Raw genomic sequence first — 21,813 nt, 5'->3', positions numbered from 1 at the left:
AATGATTACAATGGCAGAGATTGGTTTAATGGTTAACCAAGACACCGCAACTAAGATAGCGTCTCCGCAAATACATGGCAGGCATTCCACGCGTCTAAAGGTGCAGTTCCACTTAAAATCTTAAAATGGGCTAATATTAACTTATAAAGTCAATGTGGATGTCATTTTTATGGTTTTTCGGTTACCTTCTAGTATATTTAGATAATAGTTTCACATAAAAGACCTTTGCACGCTGGGAAGTATCGCACAAGTGTGTGAAGAACAAGTGGCAACATGACCGGCAACATTAAAAACAGAGTTTACCTTTCAAGGCCACCAGGGGGCAGTACGTCCACAGGAGGGATATCGGAGAAGCCGAAGCCTACAGATTTTGTCTCTTGAGAAGATGCATGTAACAAGCTGTTTGATACATCTCATTGGTATTATAAATGATTGATTTTTAATTGATCAGAGTTCTCCACCCATTGAGCAGCAGAAGCGAGATCGCCCCAGAAGACAACGATCTGCCCTCCAGCTTGGCAGCGGGGGGTGGGGGGGATGCCACCACCTGGACCTTCCACCAGAATACATTGCATCTAGTTGCGCCCCAGAGTGGCAGGGGTAGCATTATATGATCTATCTGAACCAATCACTGACAATCTGGAGTTTGGGTCAGATCCACTTAAGTGCCGCTCCAATCCAGTCCAGCTGAGGTTGTATGCAAGCAATATGGCCGTGCGCGTCGCACAGGCGTTACATTGCAATGGTCTGACACATTTTTCTCATGAATGTATGAAACGCACTCATAGTGTATAGGTGAGGAAAGGTCTCCTTTATTGGAACGTTAGCCGAAACCACCCAGGATGAATGAAAACGTTTCAGAACTCAAACCCCGGGCCCCATCTTTTGCAGCCTCAACCAACGAATCGTTAAGACCGTCATTCGTCTTGAAAGGGTCCTTTTCATCACAACAGCCAGCATTCCGTTTCTTGTGCGGTGCTTGTTACAATGTGTCTGCTTGTGCTCTGGTACCGAGTCCTCCTCGTTATGGCTGCACGCCCAGGATAAGCAGGGAACGTGCCGCTCGCCCACAAAAACCACCGAGGAGAAGTCTTGAAGTCAAGGATATGAAAATAGCTAACAGGTATTTAATAAGGATTTTTGTTGGGCGAAGTATTTTCCATGCCAAGTGTGTAAACAACAGCTTTCCTGATTAGTAGTTCTAGGCTATCTGGAACTTGTTTTAGATGATACTTCTATGTTCTCATGAACAGGGGCATCTGGACAACCTTCAACTCCTGGGAACCCAATTGTGTCTAATGACTTGGTTATAATTTGTTCATCCTAGTGGCCATAGGTGGAATTGCAAGCCAATTGCTAGCCAGTGCATGCTCAAGTTGGATTCCTAGCTCCATGGTAAGCAGTAAGGAGCGCAAGCTGAAGCTTTTCTGGACGCGGAGCTCTTCTGGACATCTGGATGACCTTTGTCTCCAGAAGCTGAGTCAGTTCGGCTCATGGCCTGGCTCCGCCGGGACTTTTGTGTATGTTGTTCTATGGCTACCTCGTCAACTGGCACTGAGACAACTGGAAGACCATTCCATGCCTTAGAAATGAAATTCTCAAAAAAGTTTGTATTTTCTGGATGATTATGCATTGAGTAGCCCTCTACCAAAGTGTTTCATGTCTGTCCTGGGAACCCTGGATTCCTCTCGACTACAGGCCCACACATTGCAAGCTGTAGGTCTCTGGCATCGCTTTACCGTCTTTTCACCGTTTTATGAGATTCACTTGCAGTTCAACAAATGGCCACCAGGGCGTCTGAAGAAGCTAAGCCTTTGTGTAGCATTTATCCCATGAATGGATCCTTTTCATGGGTTTTCGAAACAGCTCCATTGAGGAGGCGTGGGTTGAACGAGAGTAGATAGCAAATGTATTTGGGGCCACTACACCACTAGTCCACAGAGCCCCTCTGCTTGAAAGTAGCGAGTACCCCCTTGCAGGACTAGCCAACCGCTACCTCTCCAGTCAATGTTGGACTAAATTTCCCACAATGCCTTCCCAGACCATGAAGCTTGGGAGATTCATGTTAATTGCCCCCTTCTTTAGAGGATGACACACGGCAGATTAACAGTTGCCATGGTTACTTGCGCAAACAGTGTAATATAATGCAGTCATATATCTCCGGTCTGCTTCTGGCAAAGTTTACTTGCTGTAATTATCCACAGTTTTGAAATAGTTTTCCCCTGAATGGACAAATCTCGTTCTTTATCGCCCGGGCTGAATTCATCGGGGCGGACTGGGGAGGTTTTTTTTTTTTTTTTTTTTAATTGGACGTCCTCTTGGTGCGAGCGTAAATGATTCATTCTCTGTATACTGATACAGCTTTGATAAACCCCAGAACCCCAGCGGATATTTAGTTTTTGCTGCCTTATGCACTTTTTACGAGGGCCCCGCTCAAAAGGAATTTATTAATTGTGAACTCGTGAAATGCTGTAATGGAAAATTCTAAAACGTGGAGGAAATGCAGTTAACTCTGCGAGTGCTGCCGGCACGGGAGGGGTTAATACTTAAAATACTTTTTTTTTAATTAAATGGAGAACGAAAGAGAAGCTGACCTGACTTGGGCCAGGTCGCTATCGATGGTGGAGGTGTAGAGCGAGCAAAGCATAAGGTAAGTGTGTGTATGAGTGAGAGAATGTGCGAGTGGGAGAGAGTGTGCATGAGTGCGGTACGCGTACCGGGATGGAGCCTCCTGCCTAAAAAGTGCTAGCGCTCCCTTGGTTCTAAGTTCCTGAGACAGGTAATGTTATTAAAATGGTCTTAACGGCTCCAGAATCTTATAAATTATTAACACAATTATCTCAGCCATGCTGTATGTGGGAGCCGCCATCTTGCTGCGCCATCAAATGCTTTATTGACCCCCGTCGCCCTAAGATATTTGTGATAAAAGCGTTACGGAGGGACCTGCGCGGCTGGAAACAATCTCTAGCGCTAGAGGCTCGTGCGCCGTCCGCTTAAACAACGCTGGGAGAGAACAGGAAGTGGGTGACGACTTCCTGTTTGGGCTGATAGGGTGATTCCAATGCAGTCTGCACCAAAGGATCATGGGAAAAGAAAGAAAATTTGCATGACATGCTTGGCCAGGGCTTTGGCGGGAGGCCGATGGGATGTTTCACTCCGTCAACGTACCTAAGCGGTCAGCTCAAACCTACGTAGTACTTCGCCCAGCTCACGGCGGCTTTATGACCAGCCCGGGCTCAACGGATGATGCCGTCGGTGCCTATTCCAGATGCTTATGGCCTTTTACCCTTTCTTGTGCCTCTTATTTAGAGACGGCGAGAAGCTAATGGGGCATAGGAGATCTTGAAACATAACCCCCCCAACACATAACCCCCCCCCCCCGAGGGAACATTTGTTCTAATGTGGGAGGTTAGCATGAGTGATAACTCGATGATTTAAAGGTACGTCCGCACCTGGTCTGCTCACGAAAAGACCGAAGATTTACGGACATCAAGATGGCTTTTTTTTTTTCTTCCTTCCAATGATTCCCGCTGGATACTCTACATCCTTCATAAATAAATCCCGCTTGTTTATCCTAAATAACAGTTTAGAATGTTACGTGTGATAAAAGTATACATTTTGAGGTCTTTCCTAATTTGCGTGGAATGCGTACAGATATGTAGTTTTCCTCAAAAAAAAAACATTTTTTTTTCCCCCAAATGCCACGAACATCTGTTTTTCAACAACTTTTTCATCAATAACCAAATTCCTCCAGATTTCAGCCCTCCCTGTTTACGAATTTGGTTTAAATTAGATCGTTTTTTGTTTTTTTTTTGTAATTTGTTTTTGTAAATATTTATTTATTGTAAGTATTTTGTAAACTGTGAGAAATTATTTTTTTGAAAGCGGAGTTTGTTTGTCGAGTTGTAGAAATGGAATTATTGGTGGACGGATATAAATGTGGATTGTTAGAAAGTCCTGAATTTTAAAGAATCATGTTCTTTTTGTCTATTTTTTGCTTTTTTAAATTAAAATATTGAATCTCCCTGTAGCAAAGGCTTTTTACCTAACTATTTACATAACAAATACCACCAACCACCCTCTCATCCCCATAATCCACTTTCTAAGCAACGAGTTATGACATCATATGTCTTTTAATGACACACGGCACAAGTAAACTATGGAGACTGTTGATTGGCCGGTTGGGGAGATCAGTGATCTCCCTGTTAGCATGCCCATTGAGCAGTGGCATTACAGGGAGCCTGGTTACTCAATAGGGCCATTGGCTCCTTGTTATGTGGCAGAGGGGCCACCCCCGAGGACCTGCCACCCTAGGCCAACTAGGAATACATAGGCGTATTGCACACTCCAATCTGTTCTTCAGATCCAGAGAAGAGATCTCACTTATGTGACTCTACATCCCCCCCAATAAAAGGCATCATCTTCAATCAAAGACTTCATCTTCCATTGGACCAATAGAAAGGGAGAAAGGGGCAGTGAAGCAAACACAATGTGCTTCACTCTAGGGGCTACACATTCTAATTTGTTGGCCTAATAGAAACACACGGTGAATTAGGCCGCCCTTCACGCCACTTCGCAAGCTTGAAGGATAAGACAACTCATTAAAGACTTGTAACAAGCGAGAACAGCGAATCTCATTTCACAAACAGGCCTGGACTGGCCATCTGGCACGCCGGGCAAATGCCCAGTGGGCTGCTAGCCGACAGCTCCACACAGGAGCCTTTTTTTTTTTTTTTTAGCTTTTACATCATTTTCATAAATCGATATTTTCTGCTTTTTTTAGTCATTTAGTTCCGTCTTCCCCATGTACCAATAGTGAACTAAAAAGACTTAACATCAATCAATGTTTTATTTGTTTGATTTCCACGACTAAATAAAAGAATAAAAGAATTCATCCAATAATAAAACAATGGTTTATCATAAATGGTGATATTTTGTCAGAAAAGAATTTAAATAAATTACCGATATAAGTGGATCTCACATGGCAACCAGCCAACGCGCATGGACGTAGACAGCACATCACGTTGCTTGTGAGATGACCCAAAACAGCTTATTATGACCCAAACATCTTAATTGTTTATATTTACAAAGGCTGAGCTACCGAAACCAAAAAAAGGTCATTCAAAAGGTGTCTCTGCAAGAAATTAACCAGTTCTGTACATTTTTACCTAAACTTAACTAAACCGCTGAGATTTCCAGCGTTGGATACCCATCGCCTCCAGGTTCTTTTGTATTTAGTGACAAGATCAGGTAACGCTCGATGGAAAGTCTTCTTTTGAAGACCCAGCGATGCTCCTTGAGGGTTTATGGTATTGTTAACATGTGGGAGTCCTTCTCAGGCCCCTCTGATGTCATCAGCAACGCCTTGAGGCTATTTCATTAAACAAAATTAGAACTCTAAGGAGTCGTAAACTTCTAATCAGCGCCTCAAAGAAAGTTAACCTTATAGATGACGTATGTACCCAGGGTCATGGCCACGTCATCTGCATCTACCGGCGGTGACACCGGTGCACACCACGTACAGGGGCTTCTCGATAGGAGACTCAAGGAACCTGGATCATAAACCAACCCCAAGTATTCTTACTCCACAAATAAATCTTTTCCATAGCAAGCTTTAGGGTGACAAAAAACGGAAAATTCCTGTACAAAAATGACAATTTTTGTACCCAATATAAGCGAGATTTTAGATCGGAGGTTCCTTCTATATGTTTATGGCTGGAAACTTCTCAGGGCAAGCTACCCAAAGCTCTCCCGCTTCTGGGGGAGTGGCTTCAAGAAGGGGTGGGGCTAGCCTTGCATGGGGCAGGGTCGGCTGTGCACGGGGGTGGGGCTAATCCCAGGTGGAAGGGTAGTGGATGAAGTGAAAACCACACCCCTGGCGGATGAAAGCAGAAAGTGACCAGGAGACCCGGGGGAGCAGGGTTTCACCACCCGGAGACTCCGAGTCAAACCAGGAGACTGCCCAGCTTTTAGTCTCTAGATTGTAAGCTTCTGAGCCGGGCCCTCTTTCCCTAAAGGATCGAATTGTCTTAGTCCAGGGGCATCCAACCTGCGGCCCTCCAGCTGCTGCAGGACTACATCTCCCATAATGCTCTTTCAGCTAAGGGGCTGGCTGAGGAGGGTGGGAGATGTAGTCCTGCAGCAGCTGGAGGGCCGCAGGTTGGACGCCCCTGTCTTGGTCTGTCTGTTCTAGCTTTGTCGGGCTGTAAGAAGCGCTGTAGTAATTGTTGCCGCTATATAAATAATAATAAAATAATCATATTAATAATAATAATAAAAATAATATTAAATAAATAATAATAATAATATTAAAAAAATAATATTTTCTCCGCAGAGAATATCCAGATTGAGATCATTATGTGATAAACAGGCGGCGGACAGTCTTTGTACGACAGCGGCATCCGGTTTTACGAGTGTATCTGTTGTGTGGGACGCTCCAACGCAACAGTTCAAGGGCAAAGCAGCACTTACAAGCCCGGCATCCTGTTAATTAACACTCACTGTTTCCATGAATCATCTGGTCGGGGGCAGCTCCACCAAGGGTGTAATTAATTTCCGCTATCATGCCGAAGCCAAAGTGATATAATATATAATAATAATATATAATAATATCGCCCCGTCTAATTAAAAGAAATTGCATGTTACTTAAACGGGAACTTCATATAAACGCCAACAGCCAAACGTTATATCATCCAATTTACATTTAATGATGGAATTACAGCCCAGTAGCAGCAGGAATAACGACTCAGTGGAACGGCAGCCTCTTCTCTATGGCTGTACTTTCTAATTCTTTGGGCCCCAAATCCCTCTTTCCTCCTCTGTGACCATCTTTCCTCTATTGATGGCCCTCTTTCCTCCTTTCATGGCTTTCTTTCCTCCCCTGATGCCCCTCTTTTCTAGGAGCCCCCCCCCAAATGGCTTTATAAATTAAACAGTGCAAATGAATAAATTTATTTTAATATTGTCTTAACCAATAGCTCCCATGTGTCATGATATAACCTAAAAAGTCCCAGTGAAGTCTTGCGGTTCCAGCCACTCCCCGATCACAAATGTCTCCCGCATGCAGCCCACGCAGATCACATCTCTCGCATAGTGAATAGCGGGGAGCATATGGGGGGATTCTGCAGAAGCCCCCCAAGCATTTATTAAAAAAATAAGGGACCTCCCAGTATCATACGCAGCGAGGTGCCGGAGAGTCCCTCGGGGGCCTGGTTTCTTCAGACAGGCGGACGGTCGCACCGGGATAGACGGGCGAACGCTACAGAACTCTTTCCCCAACGCCATGTAATTCCTCCCCTGCACGCCTGACGGATCGCCTGCTGCGATTCTCTCCACATTGTATTTATATGACATAAGCATTTTAAACATTAAGGGGGATGCAGTAAATCAAAAGGAAATTAGAGCGTCAGACAGGAACAGGAAACCCCGAGACCGCTTCCTCGCAATGATTCAGAAAAGCTGGGACTGGGCGATTTATTCTCTCTCGGGGGATTCCCCGTGATATGGACCCCCAGGGGCCACTTTTAACTCTTTTTTTATCATACACCTCCTAATGTTTCTTCTTTTGACATAATATCTCCCCCCCATCCATCAGCCCCCGTTTGTGTCCTTAATTCCTGATCCCCCTCTCCTCCCCAGATGCCTCTCTCTCTCTCCTCCCCTAATACCCGCTCTTCTCCCCTGTTGCCCCTCTCTCCTCCCCCTGGCCATATGCCTATCCCATGTTTAAATTCCCTCTCTGTATTACCCTCTACCACCTCTGCTGGGAAGCTGTTCCACTTATCTACCACCCTCTCAGTAAAGTAAAACTTCCTTCCATTCCATCCCAGCCTCTGACCCTCTAGTGTTAGATTCTGGTCTCTTATTTCTCCTCCTTTGAAATAAACTTCCCTCCTGTCCCTTATATATAATATAAATATTTATTATATATAATGACACTAAAGAAAAATAAAGTATCATTATATATTGTAAATATTTTACTCTCTAAATAAATAAATAAATAATAATCTGCCAAAGACTCTTTTTTTTTTAAAGCTATAACGCACTTCCCGCCCCTTTTTACCACCGAGGGGCCGGCGTGCGGGGCATCTATTGTCTCTTGCCCCCTATTGTCAACTGCCCTACGGCTTGCATTGCCCACAGATAAGAGAATCACACGGCGGAGCAAAAGGCTCGCAAGGGCTTCTGGGACTTGTAGTTCCGCGGGTCTCTACGAGACCTGAGCGGCTGCGCACAGGAAACTATATCTCCCACGATGCATTGCGCGTTATCGGCAGTCCCCACGCACAGGCAAAGCGTTACATTGTATCTGACCGGGGAAGGGTGATGTCACCTACTTTGTGCAGGGCACGTAACTAGCACGGACCGGGGGGTAGAGCGATCCCGCTGTATGCAGAGCCCGAGCCGCGCGTGTGACCGTAAAGCATGGGATTTTTCAGGTACAGACTGGGATGAGCCCGGGGCATTTACTGACCGTGTGCTCGGTGCGATTACATGCAAAGGAGAGGCAGCTGGGGCAGAAGGTACACGGGAACCAGTCGTTCAGGTTATGGGTGTGACAGTGAACCGGCTGTGATTGCTGCCTGTGTGCAGTGGAGGGGCAGATCAGGAGGGGGCAGATCAGATCAGGAGGGGGCAGATGCTTCCCAGCAGAAATAGTGTGTGTGTGTGGGGGTCTTTGCTGCTGTTTAAAGGGGGTTTGGGGGGGGGATCAAAACCCTACATCTGCCCCACTGCTCTCTTTGCACACCCCCTAACAATGCCTATAGGGATCTGCCTTTGTTTTAATGCTTTTTATTCCCCTGGCTTGGAGGCAAATTGACCCCCCCGGGGGGGCACTTTGGCCTAAACCTGATTATTAGACGTGCGATGGGAGCCTCTAGGCAGGGGCAGGGCTGATCTGTACAGGGAATGACCCCGGCTGCTGCGCAACCTCTTGAAACAGTCCCGCCAATGTCTGATTTATTGCGGTATCATTTTACTAGATTGATACAATTTTATGTATTTTTTTTTTGGCTCACGCTGATGCCGTGAATGAGTTAAAAGAAGCCGTTTCTCATCTAGGAAGTTAAAAATATATATTTTATTGAAAATATCATTTATTGTGTATTCTAAGTAAGTGCGACTGTGTGTGTACTAAGGGAAAATCTGTCGATAGATTGTAAGCTCACGTGCCGAGCCCTCTTTACCTAATGTATCGGCTCGTCTTATTCTGTCAGTTCTAGTTTTGTCGGACCCTTTGAACGTAGGGACTGTAAGAAGCGCTGCGGGACTTGTTGGCGCTATATATATATATATATATATATATAAAATGATGTATGACCCTTTATGTACCTTTTAACTCTAATATATTTATAAATTATTATAGAAATGATCGCCGTTTACGATATGTTTTAAATATATAGAATTATTTTTTAATAGCAGTTTTTTATGGAAAATGACATTAAAGGGTTAACCGGCTGAGTTTTGTTGCCCAATCCGCTGATTTACTGATTATTTGGGGGATTCTTGTGTGTGGAGATCAGCTTTTTTGTTTCTTTAGCGAGTTCTTTGGGGGTAGAGACGAGATAATCAGGTTTTCAGAGCGGTGATAAAACCCCGACCCTGCCCCGAGGCCAGCCGTGCCGATTGCTGCAAAGCTCTGCGATTTCTGCCCCACCTGGGGTATATGGGGGCAGAACATGTTCCTGGCCTACGGGGCAGTTCCTTTACTTCGTATAAGAAAACAAATCTTAGGAAGAAGTATTACATAGGAACGTAGAACCTGCCGGCAGATCGGCCCCCATTCGGCCCCCGTCTAGTTGCCTGCTGTAAAGACTCAAACCTTAATCAGTCGTTGGTCTCGTCTTAGATTCAGGAGCCGGATGTCCATCCCATGTGTGTTTAAATCCCCTCGCTGTATTACCCTCTACCACCTCGGCTGGGAGGTGGTTCCACTTATCTACCACCCTTTCAGCAGCGTAATTATTATATTTAGATTTTTACTATGGGCTTTTAGATTAGACAGACGGCTCCTGAATCTAAGACGAGACCAACGGCTGATTAAGGTTTGAGTCTTTACAGCAGGAGAAACGGCGACTAGACGGGGGCCGAATGGGGCCGATCTGAAAGTCCATAAAGTTACCTTCCAGCAAATGGCCCCGAACTGCTTTCTTTAATGACTTATCTGCATATAGAAGAAGGTGCCAAGATGCTGTCTATAGGGGTCGCCGGGAGTGCTATAGGGTTCCATATGTAGAGTAGCTGTGTGAGAGAGAGCGTCGCGCACCCCGGGACTCCGTACTCATGCAAATCGGGCGGCTATGGTGTTGCTGAACGGGTTAAAGAGCCGGTCTTTGTGGCGAAGCGGGGCAAATAATGCCGGATTACCAGGTCAGGTGCCAACACCGCCAAGCCGTGCGCCATGCATCGCTTCACAGATCGCCAGCACTCGAATAGTTAAAGAGACTCTGAATTATGCGTGTAAAACGTCTATTCTGTGCAAGATTATAAAAAAAACAGCTTCTAAGGGTGTTTAATTAGAACTGATTATGTGTATAAATGTATTTTATGGATTTATGTACAGTATATATATATATATATAACGTATATACAGTCCGCACGTGCAGTTAATAGATTGTTAGCTCTTAAGACCAGGGCCCTCTTTGCTTCCTGACATGTATTGATGATATTATTATTATTAATATTTATTCTCTTTTGAAATAATTTCCCCTGTTGTAACATCGCTACGGAATATGCGGGCGCTATATAAATAAATGCGTTAAGCGCGTCATTCCTGACTTCAGGCTTTGCATGTAGCGGGTTTATTTGTAAACATGTTACATGTAACATGTATGTTTGTAAACATTGTCTGCTCACCTGATCGTTTTTTTTTCTCTCTGTATCGAGTCGGTTTTCATAATGTTTGGGATGCTTTGTTTTGTAAATAGAATGTTCAGATTAACGTTACATTTTATCTGACTCTGTAGATTGTCAGCTCCCCAGCCGAGCCCTCTTTCCCTAATGTATCGGCTCGGCTAATCGTTAATAGCTTTGTCGGACCCTTTGAATGTAGGGACTGTGAGAATCGCTGCGGGGATTGTTGGCACTTTATAGTTAGGGGATAAGCACCATAGCGTAACGCTCGGCCGCCTCGTTGTGTTGACAGTGGCCGGGCTTGTGTTGCGACACAGCTGTGCGATGGTTAAAAGCGAGAGGGGTCTGGCCAGCTGCCTATCAGTCTGACACCAGGAGAGGGGGGGGCTGTGTGGGGTCTGCAGTTGCCATGGTAACTCCCCCCTGCCACTGGAGCATTCCTATCTGCTGGCTGCTGCCGTAGAGGTGCTGGAGGCTTAGGGAGTGGGAGTGGGAGTGGGAAGGGTCTGAGTCCCCCAGTGCGCGATGCAGGTAGTCTGCGCAGAGCCAGGCGGACAGGCAGAAAGCAGGTGAGCTCTACCAATACCCGTGTTCTGCCACGTTTTCGCCTTCGTTTGTCTGGCTGAGCGTTATGGGAGTTGTAGTCCCCGGCAGCCGGTGTGCCAATGCTCAACATATATGCGTGTTTTCCTCGTCTCTTTAACCGTCCGCAGACTATTACATTTAACCCTTCGATATGAAAGGTGGGTTTGAGCTCACTTCATCGCACCTGGCCGTGCCGGGGGTTAATTTTTCATTTGCGGCTCCCTAGAACCCTGTGCAAGTTGTGACATCATCAAGGAACAACGAGCGGTTTGATTGGTTAATTAAGGTTAAGCGTCCCGTGGATGGATGCCAGCAAAAAATCTTTTTATTCCGGAGTGCGTTTCCAAAATTACCGTTTAAAGGGTTAAAGATCCCGAATTATGCCAGATCACGTTTTAATAATTCAGTTTCTCTGGCACCCCAGCTGCTGTGGACTACAATCCCCATCATGCCTTTGCGTCACAGTGGGAGTTGGAGTCCGCGCTGGAACGGCGATCTTTTTGCAGGAAACTGCTGAGCGCTTTGAGCCCCGGCGTTCCTGATAAATGTTTTATTACAGATGATGGAGGAAGTGCAAGGCAGCAGTTGGCGTGATGATGAAACACGGACTCTGATATTTCCTGCTGGAATTCTGCTGAACGCAGAGACGGCTTCTTCATGGAGCTTACTAAGCGACCAAAATCGCCAGAAAAGCCATTTTTTATTATTATTATTCCCAGTATTGCCCTGTTTTTAACTTTTATTTTTGCCAACAACATCTTTTAACCCTTTCCGCTACAGTAGAGCAGGCTTGTTCATCCCTGAGGCCGTTTAAAGAGTTAAAACGTTTACCCCCTATGAGATTCAAGCCTAGAAGCGCTTAATGCGACAACAACAAAAACCTAACTTGTGGGGTTTTGTACTTTTTTTTTAATGTGATATTACTAAGAAAATTGCCTGGTTTGCCAAGGGTTAATAGTCTCTGGCAATGTTACATTTTATTGGAAGGTCCTGTTTAACCCCTTCGCTTCCCATGGACAGCTAGGCGTTGTTTGATGGTTGATACATTGTGATGTTCGCGGTGTATCATGTAACCCGTGTCCGTTTTAACCCCGCGTTGGGTTTCCTGCTGTGTGATTTAACACGGGAAGGGCTTCTGCCGTGTTTCCTCGCCAAGGTGTGTGTACACGCCGCCAGCGTGATATGATTAGTATACCTACGGCCCGTCCGCTCCAGCGCTTGCTGCGGGAACCTAGCAGGTAGGGGGTTTCAATTTTAATTTAAATATTAAAGCTTTCCTGCCACTGATTGGCTGCTTCAATCAGCCAATCGGTGGCACGAGTCCTCAGACGACGGAGGGAAGCTGCAGCTTCTCCCTAAGGCAATCACATCTTATATAAAGAATTTCTTAACCCCTTAATGACAAAGCCCGTACATGTACGGGCTCAAAATGCATTGTTGTCCTTAAGGGGTTAAACCTTGAAAGTACTTTCGCATGCATTGATCAGTCAGTCAGCACACTGGGGTGTAGTCACCCCTCTGCCATTATAGGGTTAAATCCGCATTCCGCTCGGGTGTAGTCACCCCTCTGCCGTTATAGGGTTAAATCCGCATTCCGCTCCCAGCGGAATCATAAAGCGCATCCCTTGTATGCGTTTCCTCTAGGCATTGTCGGGGTTAATCAGCGTGGCGATCCATGTGACTGGTTTTGCGTGATTTTTGGGACATTTTGTACACATTTTGTTTTTTGACCTTGACGCGTTGCTGACGTTCTTAGTAAAATTCTTATTTATTTTTATTTTTAACACGTTCCTTAAATTTTTTCCCCCCCTTCCAAGGCGTGTGCATGTTCGAGGCGTGTGCATGTTCGAGGCGTGTGCATGTTCGAGGCGTGTGCTGACCGTGTGACAGCCGATACCGCAGGCTTCTCGTTTTGAGTTACCGGCCCTGACAGGTCACTGACATTCCTGCTTATCTGACGGAATGTGCGGAGGGACTATTGTTCTAATATATTTTTTTTTTTTTTTTTTTTTTTTTTTTTAGGGAAATCTTTAAATTGTGTTTATTTTTCAGTTGCCGCGGAGATCGGTTTATCCTACAAGATTTCACGATGTATTCAATTGCAATTTTTCTTTTTTTTTAATAGAAAACACAATCTGTATTTTCTTTCCCTCCTGTTATTATATTTTTATTTAATGGTAAATATTATTATTTTTTGTAAATATATTTATCCTTCTTCATAGCAGATGCATTATTTTGTCTGCTCTGCGCCGCACCGGGATCTTAAGGGTTACTGTTGGCGTCACGGCTTTTCCCGAAACTAATTTAATTATTACCGTCATCGATGGAGCGTCCGCTTCTCTCCAATCGCTGTGATTGTTTTGGAGATATTTGAATTAAAGGAGAAATCCTATGGAAAAATTATTTATAACCCCCCGTTCCTGCGCTGTATACAGTAATACCCCCCCTTCCTGCGCTGTATACAGTAATACCCCCCCTCCCTGCGCTGTGTACAGTAATACCCCCCCTCCCTGCGCTGTGTACAGTAACACCCCCCTCCCTGCGCTGTGTACAGTAATACCCCCTTCCTGCGCTGTATACAGTAATACCCCCTCCCTGCGCTGTGTACAGTAATACCCCCCCTCCCTGCGCTGTGTACAGTAATACCCCCCTCCCTGCGCTGTGTACAGTAATACCCCCTTCCTGCGCTGTATACAGTAATACCCCCTTCCTGCGCTGTATACAGTAATACCCCCTCCCTGCGCTGTGTACAGTAATACCCCCCCTCCCTGCGCTGTGTACAGTAATACCCCCCTCCCTGCGCTGTGTACAGTAATACCCCCCTCCCTGCGCTGTGTACAGTAATACCCCCTTCCTGCGCTGTATACAGTAATACCCCCTCCCTGCGCTGTGTACAGTAATACCCCCCCTCCCTGCGCTGTGTACAGTAATACCCCCTCCCTGCGCTGTGTACAGTAATACCCCCTCCCTGCGCTGTGTACAGTAATACCCCCTCCCTGCGCTGTGTACAGTAATACCCCCCTCCCTGCGCTGTGTACAGTAATACCCCCTCCCTGCGCTGTGTACAGTAATACCCCCCTCCCTGCACTGTGTACAGTAATACCCCCTCCCTGCGCTGTGTACAGTAATACCCCCTCCCTGCGCTGTGTACAGTAATACCCCCCTCTCTGCGCTGTGTACAGTAATACCCCCCTCTCTGCGCTGTGTACAGTAATGTTGGTTGGCTATTGCTGTCAGTCATGTGATATTTTGGGCGAATTTTCCAGCTCAATCACCACACTGAGCTGATGCTTTATGGCAATGCTAATGAAGTCCGTTCCTCCATAGACTTTCATTAGTCAGAGTGTCCAACAGGGTGATTAAGACTGAGCCATTCTACTTTTACCACAAAGCAGTACAATAAGAAGTCAGGGTGTTTATCTAAGCCCAATCTTCTAGACAGAGTGAGAACTCGTACCGCTGTCTGATATGCGGCTGCCTCGTAGCGTTATATAATCGTGGGATCTCCCCTTTAAAGTGTAGGAACTATCGGTGGGTCACAAAGTGACATAAAAACTCAGTAAAGCCCCACCCCTCAGCCACGCCTCTAGCCACACCCACTAAAAGTTTTGACCATTTTTTGGTCATTTGGAATGTTGGGGGGTTACGTTTTTTAGGACCGTTTACCAATAAACGGCCGTTCCGTTAAACTTTAAAAATCTTTAAAAGCTCCCCTCGAGGCCCTGGCACTGAAGGAGTTAAGGGCGTGATACAGCCTCAAATTCTGAAGCCTGTTGGCCGGGTGTTAACCCTTTGCCTGCTGGAACGATACAGCAACAACGTTTTTTGATCCATACGGCTGCCGAGGCCGGAGAGGACGCTCGCCGGTAAAGCAATTTGCGTCGTCCCCGCGGAAAAAGCCGGGTCGGTACGCGCCCCTCGCCCGCGACTCTCCTGTTCTTCTGCGTCTTCTTGTGTCCCGTCGGGAGTTACGCGATGGAGAAACTCTGAGGGTCTGGAATGTGCAGATCTGTAACCGCGCCGGCCGCCTCTCTGCCTGGAAGCGATCTACTTATCAGGACGGCGGATGATTAAAATATTTTGCCTCTGAGATCAACGAGCGAAATACTCCGCGCGTTTCTCACTTGTATATCTCGCTGCTATTTTGGTTTATCGGACCCTCGCCGCCCCAACGTGTTTGCATCAGCAAGGCCTTTACCCAAAATAAACACAATTCACGATGGGTTCTGCGCTTCAAGTAATGTGTACTTGTAGTAATACTGTACCAAGTATGTTTGTAGATAAATACTTGGTACAGCCTCCCAGCAGAGGTGGTAGAGGGTAATACAGCAAGGGTATTAAACATGCATGGGATAGACATACGGCTCCTGAATCTAAGACGAGACCAACGACTGACTTTACAGCAGGAGAAACGGGCAGACTAGACGGGGGCCGAATGGGGCCGATCTGACATCAGATTCTATGTGTACGAAGCTCAAACACCACACTGAGCTGATGCTTTATGGCAATCCTAATGAAGTCCGTTTCCCCATAGACTTTCATTAGCCAGAGAGTCCGACTGGGTAATTAAGACCGAGCCATTCTACTGTTTAGCGCTAGCAGCGTGCTAAGGAGTCGGGGTGATTGTGTAGGGTAACAGATGTGTGTTGTGGTCTTTTCTTGCCGCAAACAACATACTTTTAATTTGAGAACGTTTTCTTTTCCATCGATGAATAAACTTTCCAAAGTAACAGGCGATTAATTAGGCATCTCCTTCCGTTTGGTTGGCTTTTGAACATCTGACTTGAGTTCTGTTAGTTGATTCAAGATGAAAATAAATTAAAAAATGTAGCATTTTGAAGAAACCAGAATAGTTTTGTTTGGTTTATTGAATTTTTTTTTTTTTTTTTTTTTTTTGAAAAAGGGTGGGATGGAAATAGTCTAATTATTTGAAGCTCTTCATCTCATGTCAATGTGTTTTCAGTGAAGCCACACAGCCGAGCTGGGGAATATTTTCTGCTACCTGTGTGGGTTTTTTTTTAATTTTATTATCACTATTTTTTTTTTTTTGCATTATAAATGTTACCCACGAAAGGTTTTAATATTTTTGCTTTGTGACGTCTCAAACCCGTATTATTCCACAAAGGACGTCTTGTTGTTTCTCGCAGAGATAATGTGTTATTTATGGCAAACTGAGATCTGAGGACATTGTCTTGGAAAGATAAAAAATAGGAATTCTTAAAAAAAAAAAAGCTTAAAAAATTAATAATAAATAAAAAAAATATATATTAAAAAATATATATATAAAAATATTAAAAAAAATAATAAAATAAAAATATATATATATATAGATGTGCTGGCAAAGAAAGAGCTCTGCAGTCTCTGTAATATTTCACGTTCCATGTGCCTTCGGGTGGCCTAGAGCCTTGGACACAACCTGACCATCGTCAACGTCCATAATATTTAGGATCTTAGGTCCCCCGTCCCCGAGGCGTTCTGAATCAAACATTCTATTCGAGGTTTGAGCCGATGTAGGTTCTTCCTCTAAATAGCGCAGAAGTTACTCCATTAACGGCAAAGCCGAGGAACAATAGTTTGACCTTTAAATAAGAGGAACCCTCGGCTGCTCAGGAAGCCCACGATGGGGAAAAAATGTAACCGTCCAATCAGATTCCCGGTATCTGGAAACTGTATTCATGTCATCGGAATCCTCCCAGAATAGTCCACGTCCTGCGGTCATTTATGGTAAGGAAGATGGGAGATGACCGGCTCTTGGCTGATCCATCGCTCTTTTGTTGAAGGTTCTTCTATCTACGAGAGGTTCTTCTCCGTGGCTCTTAACGTTCTTGGACCTTAAATTAAAATAAGGCCGGTTCTGGTTCTTCGCGTGACCCCACAGCAGCCTGAAGTGGCCGACAGAGACAATTTAAAAACTTTTGTAGCCCAACCATCCGTCGTATGGACCTTTTCTGGTCTTCTTTGGTGTTCTTCATTTCATTTAACCAGATAAATTTACGAAACCTCTTCTATGGGGTGGTAACGAAAAATTAAAGCCCCAATGGGGAGAAAAATAGAAAGTGGAGTGAAACGTGTATTTACGAGAAGCTGTACCCTCTTAATGGGCGTCCAATCCCTTACAATTACATAAAAAAAGAGAAGCATCCAAATGCCCCCTTTATCTACAAGTGGGGGCTTAGACATATCCTTATAAATTGATCAAATAGGTATAAACCGAAATAATATAAATTATTCTGAGACAGGGGGGCGGCTCCCATCGCAATAGACCACCTGATGCATTTATTCCAAATGGAGGGAAGTGTAGCCATTTTTTTTTAAATTATTATTTTTTAATTTTTTATTTTTTTTATTTATTATTTGTTTTTTTTTATTTGTTTTTCTAGTTAAATATACTTAGAATAGTGGTCACTGCAATATATATTTTTAAATTTATTTTTATTTATTAAATTTTGGTTTCTAATTAAATAGACTTAAAATTCTGGCCACTGCAATGATTTTATTTTTTTATTTTTTAAAAAAAAAATTTTTTATATTTTTTTTACCCTATTTCTCTAAAGATTAGTTTTGAATGCGTGGCCGCCGGAGTGGGATTTTTTTTTTCGGCCGAGTGTTTGAATACCGAGGATTTGCGTGAAAAGCCGGACCCGGGCCAGCGTAATCCCCTGAATAGTTGGCAGTTTGTGCGATGGATGCGTTTCACTGCACTTGTAAAATAAAAAAAATAATAAAATAAACCCAAAAAACGGGATGGGGAGGGAGGAGGGGGGTCGTAAAGGCACCTGACGCTTTGTCTGAGGTTCTGGGCCGCTGCTTCTTTAATATCCTCCAGAAAAAGGAAGCCCCCTCGTTTCTGTAAATGACCAACAGACGGTAAAACGCCCCAAATGACATTCCTTTGCGTTTTTTTGTGTTTGATCGCGTTTTTGGGTAAATCACCGACACGGAGCTCCCAACCAAAAAACATCATTAATAATGAAAGGGTTCCCATTATGTCATAAAATGCTGGTTTTATGTTTTTTTGGCCCCTTGAGACCCTTTCGAGTGGTAGCAGGTGGGTCGTTAAACGAGAGAGTGACGCACGTCAGGCCGTCACGGCTCAAACACGGAGTGTCGGCGCTTGTCACAGGTGTGGGGAGGAAAACCAGGCGCGCTAAAGCACTTTAACCTGCCCCCTGCGAGGTACTTTGGTACACGGCTTGCCTGTTTTGTTTGAACTTGGATGAAAGATGGAGGTCTGGAAAGCTCCGGAAGCCGGCGTGGTGTTAATTGCAAAATAAGAGCCAAAATGTTGTACGTGGAGCATGTTTTATGTTTTAGGTGGGAGCAGCCTTCCTAACGTCTTGTTTTCAGGGTCTGCATGATTATTCCTCCCCTCCTTCTGTGACGCTCTCTTCTATGCGCGCTCACGCTCTCTTCTATGCGCGCTCACGCTCTCTTCTATGCGCGCTCACGCTCTCTTCAATGCGCGCTCACGCTCTCTTCTATGCGCCCTTACGCTGTGACGCTCTCTTCTATGCGCCCTTACGCCGTGACGCTCTCTTCTATGCGCCCTTACGCCATGACGCTCTCTTCTATGCGCCCTTACGCCGTGACGCTCTCTTCTATGCGCACCTCCACGTGACGCTCTCTTCTATGCGTGCTTGCGCTGTGACGCTCTCTTCCATGCGCGCTTGTGCTGTGACGCTCTCTTCTATGCGTGCTTGCTCTGTGACGCTCTCTTCTATGCGCCCTCGCGCTGTGACGCTCTCTTCTATGCGCGCTTACGCTGTGACGCTCTCTTCTATGCGCGCTTACGCGGTGACGCTCTCTTCTATGCGCGCTTACGCGGTGACGCTCTCTTCTATGCGCGCTTACGCTGTGCCGCTCTCTTCTATGTGCGCTTACGCTGTGCCGCTCTCTTCTATGCGCCCTTACGCTGTGCCGCTCTCTTCTATGCGCCCTTACGCTGTGCCGCTCTCTTCTATGCGCGCTTGCGCTGTGACGCTCTCTTCTACGCCCCCTTACATTGTGACGCTCTCTTCTATGCGTGCTTGCGCTGTGACGCTCTCTTCTATGCGCGCTTGCGCTGTGACGCTCTCTTCTATGCGCGCTTGCGCTGTGACGCTCTCTTCTATGCGCGCTTGCGCTGTGACGCTCTCTTCTATGCGCGCTTGCGCTGTGACGCTCTCTTCTTTGCGCGCTTGCGCTTTGACGTTCTCTTCTTTGGGTGATTGCGCTGTGACGCTCTCTTCTATGCCCGCTTGCGCTGTGACGCTCTCTTCTATGCGCGCTTGCGCTGTGACACTCTCTTCTATGCGCGCTTGCGCTGTGACGCTCTCTTCTATGCGCGCTTGCACTGTGACGCTCTTTTCTATGCTCGCTTACACAGTGATGCTCTCTGCTATGCGCGCTCACACCGTGACACTCTTCTATGCGCGCTCATACTTTGACGCTGTCTTCTATGCGCGCTTACGCTGTGACGCTCTCTTCTATGCGCGCTTACGCTGTGACGCTCTCTTCTATGCGCGCTTACGCTGTGACGCTCTCTTCTATGCGCGCTTACGCGGTGCCGCTCTCTTCTATGCGCCCTTACGCTGTGCCGCTCTCTTCTATGCGCCCTTACGCTGTGCCGCTCTCTTCTATGCGCCCTTACGCTGTGCCGCTCTCTTCTATGCGCCCTTACGCTGTGCCGCTCTCTTCTATGCGCCCTTACGCTGTGCCGCTCTCTTCTATGCGCCCTTACGCTGTGCCGCTCTCTTCTATGCGCCCTTACGCTGTGCCGCTCTCTTCTATGCGCCCTTACGCTGTGCCGCTCTCTTCTATGCGCCCTTACGCTGTGCCGCTCTCTTCTATGCGCCCTTACGCTGTGCCGCTCTCTTCTATGCTCCCTTACGCTGTGCCGCTCTCTTCTATGCGCCCTTACGCTGTGCCGCTCTCTTCTATGCGCCCTTACGCTGTGCCGCTCTCTTCTATGCGCGCTTACGCGGTGACGCTCTCTTCTATGCGCCCTTACACTGTTCCGCTCTCTTCTATGCGCCCTTACGCTGTTCCGCTCTCTTCTATGCGCGCTTGCGCTGTGACGCTCTCTTCTATTTGCGCTGTGACGCTCACTTCTATGCGCGCTTGCGCTGTGACGGTCTCTTCGATGCGCGCTTGCGCTGTGACGCTCTCTTCTATGCGCGCTTGCGCTGTGACGCTCTCTTCTATGCGCGCTTGCGCTGTGACGCTCTCTTCTATGCGCGCTTGCGCTGTGACGCTCTCTTCTATGCGCGCTTGCGCTGTGACGCTCTCTTCTATGCGCGCTTGCGCTGTGACGCTCTCTTCTTTGCGCGCTTGCGCTGTGACGCTCTCTTCTTTGCGCGCTTGCGCTGTGACGCTCTCTTCTTTGGAGTTCTGAGCTCCAAATTAAAGATGAGCTCAATTTTCTGTTTTTTTCAGATGATTTTTCCAAAATAAATCCTATTCTTATCAAGCAAATCGTGTAATTATTCTTGGCCAGAAACATTTTTTGTGTTTTTTTTACGTTCCTTCGTTGTGTGAATCCTTTCGTATGCACGGATGTGATTTTATTGCACGTTTATCGATAATAGTCCCCATATGAGCTTCTCGTAGTGAAGGGAACGGCAGTTTTCCCCCTCCGACCGGGATAATTATGGCGGAATATTTTAAATCTGGCAGAAATCTGCTCGTTCCTTTTGTCTTTAGTGACAAATATTAGAGTTTTTAAAGAATCTGGAATTTATTTGTAAAAAAAAAAAAAAAAAATAGCTTTTTTAGATTCCCCCCCCCCCCCCAATTTTATTGTAGATTGTAATTTAACTTTGTAACGTATCGGGCCTTTTCTGGGTAAATTAGATTTGTGATGTTAACAAGTCCAGTAAGGCCAGGGGTATACCGAGAGTATTTGGCACCAGGGCAGATATTTGGTACCCCTGCCCCCCTCACTTACTCTCTTATTCAATGTGTCTCCCTGCCCCCCCCTCGAGTGTTTCCGTGCCCCTGTTTTCTTTCCCACATTTCCACTTTTCTTGCCTCTTCTTCCTCTTTCTTCGTCCGTTTCTCCCCCCGTATCTGCTGCTCTGACCAGGACTCACGGAGCGCTTCTTCAAAAGGGCGGAGCCCTCCGCACACAAACACACACCCCCTCTCCTTCAATTGGAGGAATGGGGAGAGGCTGTCCACGTGGTGTGCGCTGTGGCTCCACCCCTTTGCAGAAGTGCTCCAGGAGGCCTGGTCCAACTGATTTTAGACTTCCTGGGGCCGTCACGATTTCTGGGCCGCATATTGAAAAATAAATACCCGTCTCCCCAGTTCTAACCCACAGCCACGACTCCATCTTTAATGGGGCTCTCCCTGGGATTTAAAACTTAATGCCACCAATAATTTGTCAAGAGCATC

The 21,813-nt window shown here is 46.0% G+C and overlaps 1 protein-coding gene across 2 annotated transcripts in view; it reads left to right on the top strand.

Moving 5' to 3' along the window:
- Positions 1-8,290: 8,290 nt before the first annotated feature.
- DAAM1 (dishevelled associated activator of morphogenesis 1) overlaps positions 8,291-21,813 on the top strand; it is a 63,185-nt gene continuing 49,662 nt past the window's right edge. For both annotated transcript variants that reach the window (XM_053475534.1, XM_053475532.1), the window contains exon 1: positions 8,291-8,438. The gene's annotated coding sequence lies outside the window, so the exon portion shown is untranslated. The remainder of the gene's footprint in view (positions 8,439-21,813) is intronic.

This window comes from Spea bombifrons, chromosome 9, assembly GCF_027358695.1.
Source record: "Spea bombifrons isolate aSpeBom1 chromosome 9, aSpeBom1.2.pri, whole genome shotgun sequence".
Lineage (NCBI taxonomy): Eukaryota > Metazoa > Chordata > Amphibia > Anura > Pelobatidae > Spea > Spea bombifrons.
Note: the sequence above shows the minus strand (reverse complement) of the source record. Positions and strands in the feature narration are given on the sequence as shown.